This window comes from Fukomys damarensis, unplaced genomic scaffold, assembly GCF_012274545.1.
Source record: "Fukomys damarensis isolate Sample0158 unplaced genomic scaffold, DMR_v1.0_HiC HiC_scaffold_18, whole genome shotgun sequence".
NCBI classification, from domain to species: domain Eukaryota; kingdom Metazoa; phylum Chordata; class Mammalia; order Rodentia; family Bathyergidae; genus Fukomys; species Fukomys damarensis.
In genome coordinates this window covers 37278273-37293797 of record NW_022900930.1, presented here as the reverse complement: position 1 = coordinate 37293797, position 15525 = coordinate 37278273, and the positions used below count along the sequence as shown (strand labels likewise).

Below are 15525 nucleotides of genomic sequence, written 5' to 3'. Positions count from 1 at the left end.
GGAAGGTATTTGGTGCACAGGAGATTCCACTTGGAATCCCATGCCCTAATTTTGATGGCAAACAAGTATTTGCTGTAACCTGGTCTGAGCAGGACATGACTAGTGTCCCAGAGAACTGAAGAAGAGGCCTCAGGTCATGCCACAAGGTAAGCTGTCCAGACCAGCAGAAGTTATAGCTGAGACTGAGCAGGGTCTGGAATGGACAGAAGAAGAAGGAAACAGTATCCATTGTGTTCTTGAGACGAGAAATGTGGACTATAGTGTATTCCATAATTTTCTCCAGATAAAGACGTATGAAGGAGGATTATTGTTTAAATCTAAAATGTTCCACTGAAGTCTCATAGGTTTGAATTGGATCATGGGGGTACCATACTCTTCTGTGGGTTCATCTATTGGTGAATTCTGTGTCTAAATGTGGCGTTAAGAGGTGACCCTGTTTGGAGGTGGTCACTGGAGGTGTGACCAGGAAAATCACGTTCTTTTCCCCAGCTCCCCTCTTCACTCTGCTACTGGCAGCCATGGCTTGAGCACCTTTTCCTTCAACAGGCCCCTCTGCCATCCTGTTTCTGCCTTGGAGCCAGCCCACCGTGGATTGAGACAATGAGTCAAAATAAACTTTTCCTTTAAATTGTGGGTGCTGGGAATTGCGTCTAGCAATAGCAAAGCTAATACCAGGAGTTACTTTTAGAATTTAATTCCTTCTCGTGCTCCAACACCACCTTCTACTCCAAGTAAATGACTTTCATCTGAGACATGGGTGGTCTTGTCTCTTTGCTTCTACTCCTGCACCTCACAGTACCATTCACATAATCTCTAGAATGAACTTTTGGCAACCAAATTAGCTATTATTTCTGTGTTGAAAACTCTCCCATGGTTCCCCATTATACTCAGAACAAAGATCAACTTCATGGCCCTAGGCTCATTCAAGTTCTCACCTCCCATTCCTCTCTTTCTGGACCCCTCCGGTGACCCACACTGGCTTCAGTCTTTCCTGTACCAGGAGCCCCTTCAGCCTGTTGCGCCCTCTGCTTGGAATGTGGTTTCTCTTGATCTTTACGTGGCTGAGGATTTCACTTCCTTTGGGTCTCTGCATGGACATCATTTCCTTGGAGAGGTCCTTCCAAGGCATTGTGTGTAAAACACCCTCACTCCATCCACCATATCCTAGCTACTTTTTTTGCTCTAATTTTTTTTCACTGAGCATGCATCAACTTCTCATGAGATGGTGATTCCAGTATTAACTTTTTTAGGTATCAACATTTATTTAGTTATTACTAGCAGTGTCCTCACTCAGTGTAAGCTGTGTGAGGGTGAATCGTCTGTCTTGTTTATCTCTACCTCTCTATCACCTAGAATGTTGCCTGTGTTAAATTCTCAGTAATTATTTGTTGAATCGATAAATGAAGCAAATATTTGTTAAATGTCGTTCAGCTGACAGCAACAGTGAGTTATTGCTGTCTTTTGTGGAAGGTTTCCTTTCTTTTCCTAATAACAAGTAAAACTATGGGGTGATTCTTAAAGATATCACGGATGAAAGACCATTATATTTATTATATTTTAAAGAAAGGATGACTGTTAAGTGGCTAAGTTGTACATTGTATTTCTCTGAGGAAAAAGTCTGCTCTTGACTTATTTCAGTAAGGGTGTTTGGTAGATCTGGGCCAGAATGTAATTATAAACTTTAAAATGAGTCATTCTTTCTTTGGGAACATTTATCTTACCTGTTTATACTTCCTGTGTGGTGGTTAATCTAAATTCTGATAATACCAACAAGGGCAGCCTGAGTTTTATTCTTCTTATTAACAAGTTTAAATGAGTTCTATTGATGATTTTCTTTTATTTTGAGCATATTGTGACTTTTTAAACTATCATCAGCTGTTAATATGTAATTCAGAGCCTACTGGGTGACTGATTTTTCTTTGTTAATATTGACGTCACTGTTCCCCTTCTCAGAGGTACAGACAAAGCACTTTGAAAGTCAATGCGTTGTCTATTGTTACAGTAAAACACAGACGTATTCAAACCTAATATTCTCAAGGTACTCTTTAAAGTAATTATGGAAACTTTCTTTTCATTTATATGCAGGAGAATTATTGATTTACATTTATTTAAAAACAGATGAAATGTTCAGCTAACCAACCCTAGAGTGCTGTTGTTCTTATTTTGTAAAAAATCCAGTCCTGTTTTACATTCAATCTAAATGTTAAGTAACATGCTTCAGGAATATTCATGATTAGAACTAATATAAAAAATAAATTTTCAAAGATGCTGGCAGAGCCTTCAGTCAGAGATTTTTGGGAGGTGGTTGATCAGATGAAGCACTACCTTTAATGAAATTGAAGAGATCTGGGCCAAATCACAGGCTGATTTCTTGCTTTCTTCCTCTTTTGAGGGCAAGAACCTCTGACACAGAAGTACTTGGTTAGGCTTTACCTCAAGATAGTTGACAAGGCCTAAGATGCATTCACTTACTGTGATGGACAGAATAATGCTCCCCAAACATATCCCTGTACTAATCCCTGGAACCTGTCACTATGTTAGCATACATGGCAAAGGTACTTTGCATATATGTTAAAAATGTTGAGATGAGGAGTTGTTTTTGAGTATTTAGGTAGATGCAATGTAATCACAAGAATCCTGATAAAAAGATTGTGATGTGACAAGATAAGGAGGGGTCAGAATGATGTGGTCATGAATCAAGGAATGCCAGCTACTTCTAGAACTTAGAAAAGGAATGAAACAGCCTCCAGAAGGAAGTGACCTTGATTGTAGCCCCAAAACATTGACTTTTGGCCCTCTGACCTCCAAAGTGGTAAGTGAAACAATCTGGGTCATTTAAGGCCACTAAGTTTGCTGTACTTTATTACAGCAGCAGTGGGAAATGAATACCTCTGAGTTATCTTAACCACAAGCCAGAGTGGGTCATACATTGAAGAGTCGCTCCAAACTTCTCTGCCCATGTAAGTCACCGGGAAAACTTTCCTGTAGTGTTTAAAGTGCCTGGCTCACAAGGAGCGATGGTGTTAATGTTGCAATTCAAAATCAGCGCATCACTGAGTGCCTAGTGTGCTGCAAAAGCAGCTCTAGGCACTGAGGTGACTTAGGGAAAACGACAACTTAATGCCATCAGACTGAAATTTCGAGGCAAGGTAATAGAGATGAGTAGAGATCTGCTTCAGGCAACTTTAAGTTAAACCTAAACAAATGTTATATCTATTATTAATGTTCCATTTTAAAATTCATCTGCCTGTATCATTTTCTTACACATGAAATGATACTTCATTGTAGTTTTGATTTGCATTTTCCTGATTAATAGCGTTGAGAATTTTCTTTCATACATGTGTTGGCCATTTGCATGTCTTCTTCTTCTTTTTTTTTTTAGTGCCCTATATATTCTGCATATTATCCTCTTGTCAGATGTATAATATACAAACATTTTCTCCCATTCTGTTTTTTCATTCTCTTGATTGTCCTTTGTTCGAAGAAGGTTTTGGGTTGATGTCATTTCACTTGTCTCTTTTTGCTTTTGTTTCCTGTGTTTTGGGATCTTGTCCAGATCAATATCTTTAAGCATTTAAAAAAATTTTCAGGCAGTTTAATAGTTTCTGGTTTTATTTATGTCTTTAATCCATTTGGAGTTGATTATTATAACTTATGAGACAGGGGTGTCCCTCATTCTTCTGCATGTGGATACCCAATTTTCCTATCACTGTTTATTAAAAATACTGCCCTTTCTCCAGTGCATGTTCTTAGCAACTTTGTCAAAAATCATTTATCTGTGAATGTATGAGCTGACTTCATGGCTTTCCATTCTGTTTCATCTGTATATGTCTGCTTTTATGCCAGTACCATGCTATTTTGATTACTGGAGCTTTGTGGTGTATTCTGAAGTCAGAGATCAGAATGCTTCTTGCTTCTTTTTGTTGAGACTTATTTGGATACAGTTTTTGTTTCTTTCTATATGAGTTTTAGGACTTTTTCTCATTCTGTGAAGATTTAGATAGGGATTGCATTAAATCTATAGTTAGATTTGGGTAGTATGGGCATTTTATCTACACTGATTCTATCACAAATATTATTTTTATAATCTATTCAAATTTATTCTGAAATTATTGTAGTGATTCATAAGCATGGTCCTAAGGAAAGGAAGATATCAGAATCTCAAGAAATGTATAAGTACTTTGAATAAGACTTCTTTGCAATTGCTGTAGCTTTAAATTTTGGTATATTATTTCATATTTTGGCATTGTCAGATGAGATGAAGTCAGAAGATGAGATTTAGGGCTGAGAAACACTGAGTTAGAGTCACTGAGACCTGTCTGTGTTTCCTAGGAAATTCCTTTCATATCTTATCTTTCCTCTTCATTATCACTGGGATAGCTTCCAATTGGATTATATTTAGTTCCCTAACTACACTGATTCCTCTATGATTAGGGCTATGCCTTAGTCATTTATGTACTCCATATGTATACAGTGCTAGCTTGTATGTGCTTAATATATATTAATGAATTTGGGTTCTTATTCTGAGATTTTAAGATCCTTTGACTATTATTTCATAATTTCCAGAGTAGTTTTTACAATACTGGGACCAGTAAAAACATTTTGTAGTTTTAATCAGTGAACTCATTATTTGAATAAACTATAGCTACACATATATCCTGTGTCCAAATTTCACCTGCTGGCTATTTGGTGAATTCTTACTGATAGTTTTATGTAAATTTTTTTTCTGGAATGTTAATGGGGGAATCTTTAGAAGTAATTAAATTACATCTTCATAAAATTAACTTCTTGTCTTATTAGTTGAGTGTTCTGTGCTATTTTGTGCTCTACACATTGTTAAATTATGGAAATATTTCTTTCCCTACTTTCTCATTTTTGTTTGCCTTCCATTTCCTTCCTTGTACTAGCAATTCATGCAAGTGTGGATTATCCTTTTAAAAATTTGTTTTGATTTTCAAGTGGCTTTTTTCCATCATGTACTTATGTTTTATTATATTTGTAAGCTATAGTCTTAATTGAACCCTACACTCTTCTAAGTAACATAGTCTTTTACTATCTAAGTCATATATCTGCTAGAAAATATTCTTTTAATCAAAAAGTTTCAATCAGATGCATTATGCAACAGTCATATTTTTTTGAGTTGCTCAGTTTGAGGTTCGTATCTGCCCTATTTTCCCATCATTCAATCCAGATAAAGAACAGGAGTCCAGAAGAGGTCTCTCTGTCCTAATATATCTTAAAAGTACAAATAGAAAGCAGGGGTGGGACAGGTTACGACGTGCACTGGGTTTTTAATTCAAGTGGTTATAGTTTTTAAAATAAATTGTGTAAATTCAGACAGAGTTTTATGCTGAGTCTGACGATGATAACTTTGAGATGGAGCAAAGGAAGGCCTAGAAAAAGGATTTATCAGCTGAGGGAGTGCATTCTGAATATCCATCACAGCTAATAATCCTTGAAACCATCTACATTTTGTCTCTTTTACTCATGAAATAAATGTTGAATGAGGAGACAATCCTACCAAAGGGAAAAGAAAAATAAAAAAATCTGTCTAAGATAATGAAATACCTAACCATGGAAATGTATTCAGAATAGTAGCAATATTCTTTTAAACTTAATGCTGACCACAATGCTCTGTAATTTTCCTCACAAAAACTAGATTTTCCCAGCATGACATTCAGTGCTGGCATCGATAACTGACACTTAAAAACATTCATGCCAAGGAGTGAACAGGAAATATCTTGACAAATTCAGAGTCAAAAGGAAAGCACAAAATTGTCAGAACACATATCGTGTTTCTCAGAATGATCTGTATCATGTTGGAAGTTTTTATACGGAAGTGTGTGTTGACACTAATGATTAAGGCCAGGATTCCTACAATTGACAGGAAAATGACCTATAAATAATGACCTATGATGGCTTGTCATGCAGTCATTAAGTGAAATATTCTAGTACCAGCTTCCTCCCTTTGGTATTCCGGTTTCCCGCTTCTGTGAAGTACTTTTCCTTTCGGAAGATCACTCATTTTATCTGAGACCATCAAGTTTTCTTTTGGCTCTATCAAATGATAATTTCACTCCCTCTTTGAACAGATAACAATATCAAATAGAATTCCACAAACTCTGTTGGAACATATTTTGTTTAAATGGAAATTTTCTCCAGACATGTTATTTCCATTTTTATATAAAACACTTGAAATGTTTAAGGTTTATAATTTTTAAGATATGAGTTGATATTTATAAATTACTAATCAACCAGTTTGTCTATTATTTTATGTAACATGCAATCTGATTCATTCTGTAAAATTAATAAAAATCAATATAACTTTTTGGGCAATGTGATTTATGAGCATGCAGCATTAAATATTGAAAGTCATTTATCTTACCATATATTATAAATAAGATGTTATTTTCTAATAAACTTATTAACTGGGCTTACAGAAAAGTATTATTCAGATGTTGAATGAAATTATAGATTTTTTTTAATTTTCAAGGGCTGCAAAGAGTTTCTCTTCTTTGTGGTTTCTCCTAGCCTAGAAACACCCTATGGACTCCTAGTTTATTCTTTTCCTTCTTTCTTTCCTTCTTTCCTACCCTTCATGTTGGTGCCTGGGAGAGTATAGTAGAAAATAAGCACTATCTTCCAAACCCACAAGTAGAATGTGTATGTATTTATGAAAAAGAAAACTGGGTAATTTGAAATTATGTAACAATGTCATCATATTACATTGAATCAATATATGTGATAAAAGCACACAATTAAGGGTGAGAAATGCTAATAAAAATTAAAATATGAGAGATTCATCACCAAATGCAGCTTCAGTAGCCTTTAAAGTCTATTTTTAATGATTTTCTATGCTACTTATTCTAAATGTTTATATCAGGACAACTATTTTAGGACCACTTTTAAGGAAGATTTCTCTAAAACCCTCACATAAATAATCTCACATCAAATGATGCTTAAATAGAAAAAAAAATATGCTGCTCTTGAAAGAATAATTAGATTTCAGAGTTAAAAGGCCTCAGAATCATTTCAATTAATCTTCTTGTTTTATAGACAGTAAAAGTGAACTTGAGTTTGGTGTAAAAGTGACTGCCCTATCTTTATAGACTCAAAAATAAAACTGCTCTTTAAATGGTGAAATTTTGGTACAATATGATGTATGTTCTGAAAGCCAATTATAATAAGCCTAGGATTTATATTTCCTAGGAACTGGCAATTTCTATTTTCTCCGCCATTCTTTTTGGATGGCATGTATATTAATTAATAGTGCTGTGTGTTTTATACTAGAGACTGGGGAATATTAACATATTTGCATTTATGAGACAATTGCAATGAAGAACATCATACATAGAAAAGAAAATTAAAAGAGGAAAGTGAAGTTTAATCTTTTCTGGCTGTACCCTAATTCATGTCTGTTTTTCCAGTATCTTTACTCTTTGAACCACCCTTGTCAAGCCTCAATGAATAAACTTTCTATGTCTCTACTTGAAATCATCAGTGGTGTCTTTTCAGGAAAAATCTAGAGATCCCTTCACAAAGCAGTTGATACAGCAGGAGCCCTTCCTGTAATTCTTTTCATATTTATCTTTCTAGGTACAGGTCTCATTCACCTAAAATGGCCCTAATCTCCAGTCAAGCCTCAAGACCTGACGCTTCTAATTTTGAAAAAATATGCTCCTATTGGTAGGAGTGTAGACCGTAGAAATTGAGATTCCTAAAAAACAAACAAACAAACAAACAAAGTAGGATTAGAGGTCCCATTTGATCCAGCTATTCCCCTTCTGGGTATATTCCCAAAAGAATTAAAAATATCTTGCCACAGTGATATATGCTCACCCATGTTTATAGTGGCACAGTATGTAATACTAAATCTTGGAAACAGTCCAAATGCCCATCAATTGGAGATTGCATAAAGAAAATGTGACTTTTAGAAAATAAAATGGAGTACTACTCAGCCACAAAGAAAGATAAACTAGAGTCATTTATAGATAAATGGATGCACTTTGAGGCCATATTCTTAAGTGAAATAAGTAGGACATGCATGTATAATTACCAAACTGTTTCTCTGGTGAGAGAAACTGAAAGTGTAAGTGAGGATTTAAATGCAATAGATATTGTGAAACAGGGAGAAATGTTCAAAGGGGACTAGGGAGGAGGGGGGTGGGAGAAAGGAAAGAAGGGAAAGAAACAAATGAAAAAAGGATTAAAAATGGAAACAAAGCTATGTAAACAGGGAGGGGTGGAGGGGCGGAGGGGTTGAAGGGAGGCCAGGGGAATGGGAAAAAATAAGAATGAAGATATGTCACGTACAGGTACAAATTACCAATGATGAATGTGATTATAACGTATACCTAAAATGTACCAATAAACTCAAAAAATAAAATATACTTCCACGCTCCTTTTTATGCCATGCTACTTGGGCCGCTGTTCTTTCCCTTTTATGTGTTAAAATTCTTCCATAATCCACAGCCCATATTGGGTGCTGGCTTTCTCTTAAGGCCTTCCTCGCTCCATCAGGAATGACCTTGCAGAGACTCGAACGTCTTTCGGAGTGCAGTTCTGGAGACGCTTGTCTTTGCTGTTGAGCTATACGTTTCTTATCTTTCCTACTGTAGTGCATATTTGCTGATAATTGGAAATATCAAGCTACGATTTAGCTATAGAATTTAGAAAAAAGTATCTAATACAGCTTTTTATTTTATTTTTAGTTTTTATTTTTATTATTAATTAATTAATTAATGAATTTTGGTATCAGTGATTAGATTTAGGGCTTTGTGCTTGCAAGCCAGGTGTGGTGCCACTGGGCTAAATCCCTGGCCCTTCATTTTTATTTAATTAAGTTTCTTGGTACAATTTAGAAATATATAATGATTTCACTCATAATAGGGAATCTGTATTTGTACATGATGTATTTTGATTCCTATTTTCTCCCATTTCCCTCCCCTCTCTTCAACCCTTCTTTTCCTCTTTATTTACAAAAGCTTTGTTTCCATTATATCTTTCTTTTCTCATTTTTTCTTGTTCCCTTCCTTCCTTTCTCCCTCTACTCTTATATAAAATTTTAATAGAAAATCTCAGGATTAATTTTTAAATGTTAATTAAAAATTTTAATGTTAGACATATATCCAGGCTAACTTCTACACTTGATCTTAGCCAAAAGGCTGAGAAGTGATCCAGGCTAACTTCTTACCAATAAAAAAGAAACAAAAGGAACTCAATATTTCACAGAACTGTGTTTCATTTTTGAGTAGTAACAACTGAAAAAAGTCATGAAAAGGTTAGGATATGCAAAGATTTCTAAGTATGAACCTCAGGAAAAATTTAAGATGAGTTAAATAAAAGTGAACACTTTTTCTCTGTAAAAGACACCACTAAAAAAATGAAAAATCACCTCATGGCCTGAAAGCACTATTTACATCACATATATATTTGATACAGGTCTTAGATCTAGAATATAGAAAGAACTTTCCCAACTTAACAATAAGAAGAGCAGAACAAAGAAACGTGCACACAAAACAGAGAAGAAATATTTGAAAAAAGAAAAACTCACAAAAGCTATATAAATGGCTAATTTGACTTCATTAGTCACCAAGAAAATGTAAATAGAAAGCACCATAAGGTATACTGCTACCTGCCATAACCTAGAATTATAAAAATAAGGAACTGACAGTATCATCTTTGTGTAACAATTGGGTCTCGCATACAACCTCAGTGGGAATGTAAAAGGGTAATACCACTTGGGAAAACAATTAGACAATTTCTTATATTTGAACCACTTTTAAAAATGGGCCCAGTAATTCTCTTCTAGGTATTTGGCAAAGAAAAAAATAAAAATATATTCCTACAAAAATGATAGATGAATGCTTATAGCAAATTTACTCCTAATAACCTCAAACTGAGAACCAAATGCCCTCATAAACAGGTAAACCAACAAGCTGTGACATATTTATGCAATGGATTATTACTCAACAGTAGGAGGAAATACAGAGACCTTCAAAAAGATGGACGAGCCTCCAAATCACCATGCTGAGAGACAGAAGCCAGACTAAAAGCAGTGTAGACTATCTGGCTTCATTCTGTAGAGGCAGAAGTGGTTCCTATGCTGAGACTGGAAAAGGGGGTTAACTGCAGAAGGACTTGAGGAAACTTTCTGATGTGTTAAAGTGCACTGCACCCCGATTATTGAACTTTTGTGATTATACTGTGTAAAAGAGAAAAGACTACAAAGAGGGGATGTTCTTCTCCCCTTGGAAGTGCAGGTGTTTATATAGTAATGCATTAACTATGATAGGCCCCATTGAAGTGGTTCCTATGCTGAGACTGGAAAAGGGGGTTAACTGCAGAAGGACTTGAGGAAACTTTCTGATGTGTTAAAGTGCACTGCACCCCGATTATTGAACTTTTGTGATTATACTGTGTAAAAGAGAAAAGACTACAAAGAGGGGATGTTCTTCTCCCCTTGGAAGTGCAGGTGTTTATATAGTAATGCATTAACTATGACATAGGCCCCATTTCTTCAAACTGTTTTAAAATATATTGCCAGTGAGATTTCACTATGTAACCCTATGGTAGCTTTCATATACCTGCAACAGAGCTAAAAATGAAATAAATGTTTCAAAATTGATTTTCGCAAACTCTTGGGGGCCAGATATGTTTTAAGTATTCAGAACCCTATAGATTTTGGAACAGTAATTTTGTGCATGGACTATATATTACACACCCCTTAAAGCATGCTTAAAATATTAATATCTCTGTTCTAAAAACATGAAAATTCACACATAATTGCATGCCACTTCAGTCCTTGTTTTTAACCAAATAAATACTGGCATCACACTTTTCAAAAACTTTGGTTTCTGAAGGTTTTTGGATTTGGGGATTGCAGGTAGGGAATGAGGAAAGTTTATCAAGGATTATTAAGATGACTCCGCAGAGAGCCTGATTGCCACGTTCCCAGGCTGGATATGTGGATGTGGTGAACTGGAAAGTTTATCAAGTATAGGAATCTTGGCCAATACTAAACTCATGGTGATCTTCTTTGGGTGGGGAAGTGTAACTCTAGCCAGAGTTTCTAGGTACAGTAGACTTAGTGTGAGGGTGAAGTGACATTTTTACTCAAATGAATCATCCACCTACTACTGTTAAATTGCATTTTAAAATGTGCACACTTAAAACAAAAGTATAAGAAATGAAGAACCTCCTCTTAGAAAATACAGTGTACACATTAAAATGAGTCAGCTAAAAGCTCAACATGGAATCAGACTAAATTTTAATCTTAAATATTATTTTCAATTGAATAATTGGTTAGATCTTATCCAATTTGGCCTGATTTTTGTCTAGGCCCTAGCCAGTGCTTATTGTCATATGTGCAGGTGTTTGTAAGCCTGACTCCAAGTCCTGAGAAAGCATCTGTGACCACAGGATGGAAGAGAGGAAATTCCTTATAGTACCAAGGGTGTGGGGCAAGAGCTTGCTTTCAATTCTAGGATCTTCCTTTATAAACCATATGACTGCAGATATCTTGGCTTTTCTGAACCTAAATTTTGTCATCTGTAAATTGTAACAAATGAACAAATTTTTATGATTATTTTTTGTGGTTACATGGAATATTCTTAAGCATCCAACACAATAGAGTCACCTGAGAAATGATAGTTATAATGTTTATTATATTACTAATAAAAGTTCACGAAGAAATTAATTGTTGAAAAGAGAAGTCTCCATGTTGAAGATCATGCTAACACTTCACCTCTTGAAAATATTTTTCTGTTTCTCACTATAAAACTGTTGCATAATTTTGCAAGTAGGATTCAGCAGGCGAGAACCATATTTGATAATGTTCGATGAAACTATGCAATGTGCACTTTTACAGCTTCCCCTACAAAGCCTCTGATCAGGAATTATAATCTAGATGGTGTAAAGAAAGTTCAGAATTCTAGAAAAAAAATTTCTTCAACAGGAAAGATGTAAACTGCAATGGGAGATCACTCGCAAAATTCAGAAATTCACTAAAAAACTGAATTTTGACCTAGTGAATGAAACAACTCATTGTATGAAAGCTTGGTTACATGATCTGGTGAGGGAGGTATTTTATTACAAAACACCAGCTATAAACAGTCAATGAGAGCTTCTGAAGTTACTCATTAAATTGCAGTCTTTTAGATGATTGCTTGAGTATCAAATGAAGTTAAACAAATGACTTATTCCTCTTTTACTTGTTTTTGCACTATTTAGTTCTTATGGGAAATTCTATTCATGTCATCATAACACAGTTGAAAACAACTGATAATGAAAAGAATGCTAATTGGTTTCTCTCTGTCTTACAATGATCCCTACACAGTAAGTGATGTTTCCACCTTCTTCCTCTTGTTTGTACCCAAAGTCTTTCTAGACATGAATCTTTTAGAAATGATCACAAGCTAAGAAAGCATTGATAAATTAACATTGATAAATTGTATTGAGTAGTAGACAGTACCATGGATTTGGACTAGAAAACGTGTGTTTAAAGTCACTGGATCAAAGATTTATTGAGCAAGCACTAAGCCAAATGCTAAGCAAAAAAAGATAAGCCTAAAAATTTGTCATTTGGGAATTCAGAGTCTAGTGGGAGAGACAGATACATAAACAACAACAACAACAACACAGAACAGTGCCTGCAATAAGAGATTGTAGCCAAAGTAACAAACATTTAGGGAAATAATACATTTGCTGACTCAGCAGAAACAGGGCTCTTACACTACTGCAAGCCCGGTGTCCCGTTCTGATACTTCTGTGTCCAAACCAACACCACTCAGTTTAGGTAAGACAAGAGTATCAGTCTTTTCAGTCCTCCAGTCCCATCTGCTTCAAGGGACAGTCAGGTCTAAATTCATGCATTCCTAGACATTTAATTCCCGTTTCAATATTGGTCAATAGCCAATGTGTCTGTAACGGCTTTTTCTCAGCCTCAACTTATACTGTGCTGGACCTGTAATTTTTCAGATCCCCATGAATATATTTTGTAAATGAAATGGAAGGTATCAGATGGATGTGCTCTTATTTCCCTTAGGAGGGCATTTATACCTTTCTTAATCTCCTATGCTTGTATGAAAAAGGGAAGAAGACCAAGGAAGATAAAACATCAAATTAGATGAGGGCAAACTAATCAACATAGCTGCACTCATTCTGACTTAAAATGGTAAACTGAACATATAAGTGCTCCCTTTGTGCCTTTTTTCTTCTACACAAGCTATGGCCCAACCTTTGTTGATAAAATTACTCTGTAGATAAAATTACTAATACACCCTTTGGCACAGCAGAGCAGAGGAACCCAGCAGCAGCTTGCATCCCTCTGGTAGACCTGCCCCTTTGACCCAGGGCAACAGAGGAGCCCAGCCAAGAGGGTGCAAACACAGTGGTGTCCATTTCCCCCCACTCACCATGAACAAGAGAAAGAGGGCCTCTTGGAGGCTCTTAGAAGAAAATTGAAGCACACTGGAAAAGTGAAGAAAATCTCGGTACCAAAGGCACGCTACTCCACTATACTTGGTAAGTTGGAGGGACCAGGAGCTCACATCAGAACCTGGTCTAACTTCAGGGGAAATGCAGCTGGACCCTCCAGTAGAACCTTGCAGAGTTTAACCCAGCAGATGGTCAGGGACCTCAACTTGGGCCTTGCAGACAGAAATCAGCCTGAACTTCAGGGGACAGCTGCGGGCTTGCTTAGACTAATTAATTTAGATCTGCACACTCCTGCTCATGCTGTCTATTGCGTGAACAGAGGCAAACTCAGAAGGAGGCTCTCCATTTCTATTTGTATTTTTTATTTGCAAAGTAATATTTTACACTTATTTTTAATCATTTAAAAATTTTATTTATCATTTTCTTTACTCAAATGTTTTCCTTCTTTAATCTCTCTCTCTCTCTCTCTCTCTCACTCTCTTCAGGTTAAAGTCTCTAGCTTCGCTATTGCTGTTAGTTTGTTCTGTTCTTGGGAATATTTTGTTTTGTCTTCTCCTCTTTCCTTCAACAGCTCCCTAGAGTTTGTGTGATCCTCCTGTGTCCTCTGACCTCACTTCTAATCTTTCTCTATACTATCTATCCCTCCCTCCCCAACTCCTTCTAAGTCCTCATCCTGAAGGGTAAAGTTGCTATATTGAAGAGTTTATTCACTATAAACATATTTTGGGATGGTCCTTGATTTTGATTTAATTCTCACAGTTAAGGGTGATAGATTAATAACTACCACAAATTGTCATTTTCTAAGCTGTGCTTGATGCTATTGTATGGCTCAATGTATCACTTGGGCTAAGGTGTTGTGATTGATCTAATTAGTTGCCCTTTCTCATATAATAAAAATAAGTTTGCCTGAGAGTCATTAGAGACTCAAAACCTGAAGATCACCTATATCTGGAAGATCGAAGTATTAACCCAGGAACTAAACCAAGGACAGTACCAGCCCCCCCCCCTCCAAAAAAAGAAACGAGGACCAGGGACTTTGCTCAGTGGTACCACCAACTGCCTCGCAAGTGCAAGGGTTCAAGTTCAATACCTAGTAGCAAAAACAAAGAGAGAAACAAAAATAGAAATGAGAAGATATTTCTTTGTCTCAAACAAAGAAGCAATAGCACTGAGTAACTATATGAAAAAATGTTCCACATCACTGGTCGTTGGAGAGATGCAGAAGAAAACAACACTGAGATTCCACTTCACCCCACAAAGAATGGCTGCTAAGAAGAAATCAACCGATAACAAATGTTTGCAGAGTTGTGAGGAGGAATGAACACTTCTCCATTGTTGGTGGGAGTGCAGACTAGTGCAACCACTATGGAAATCAATATGGAGATACCTCAAAGAGCTTGGACTGGAGGTTCCATTTGACCCAGCCATCCCTCTGCTGGGTATCTTTCCAAAAGAATTAATAGAATCATATCACAGTGATATATGTGCACCTATGTTTATAGTGGCATGGTTTGTAATAGCTAAAACTTGGAAACAGCCCATTTGCTCTTCAATTGGAGACTGGATAAAGAAGATGTGGTTTTCCTATAAAATGGAATACTAATCACCAACAAAGAATGAGAAATTAGAGTCATTCATAGGAGAATGGATACATATTAAGGATATACTCCTAAGTGAAATAAAGTCACACATATATAAATACTTAAGAATTTCTCTGGTGTGAAAAACTATAATGGTACATAAGGTCCTAATGGTATAATTGACAATGTGAAGTAGGAAGAAAAAGGCTTAAGGTGTAGTGGAATTGGGAAGGGTAGGGGAAAGGAAATAAGGGAAAAGAAAAAAACACATGAGAAAATGAAAAAAATGGAAATAAAGTATTTGTAAATAGGGAAGGGAGGAGGGGGTGATGGGAGGGCATGGGTAAGGGGGAAAAATGAGAACCAAGACCTGTCATGTAAAGGTACAAGATCCCAATGATAAATGTAACTGTACTGTATACCTAAAGTGTACCAATAACTCAATGAGAGAGAAAAAAAAAAAGAAAAAAGAAATGAGGAGACATTTAAACAAGGAACAAACACAGAA

At 36.0% G+C, this 15525-nt stretch overlaps 1 pseudogene; it reads right to left on the bottom strand.

Moving 5' to 3' along the window:
* Window positions 1–9092: 9092 nt before the first annotated feature.
* Window positions 9093–9176, bottom strand: LOC117286809 (annotated as a pseudogene).
* Between the last annotated feature and the right edge of the window lie 6349 nt (window positions 9177–15525).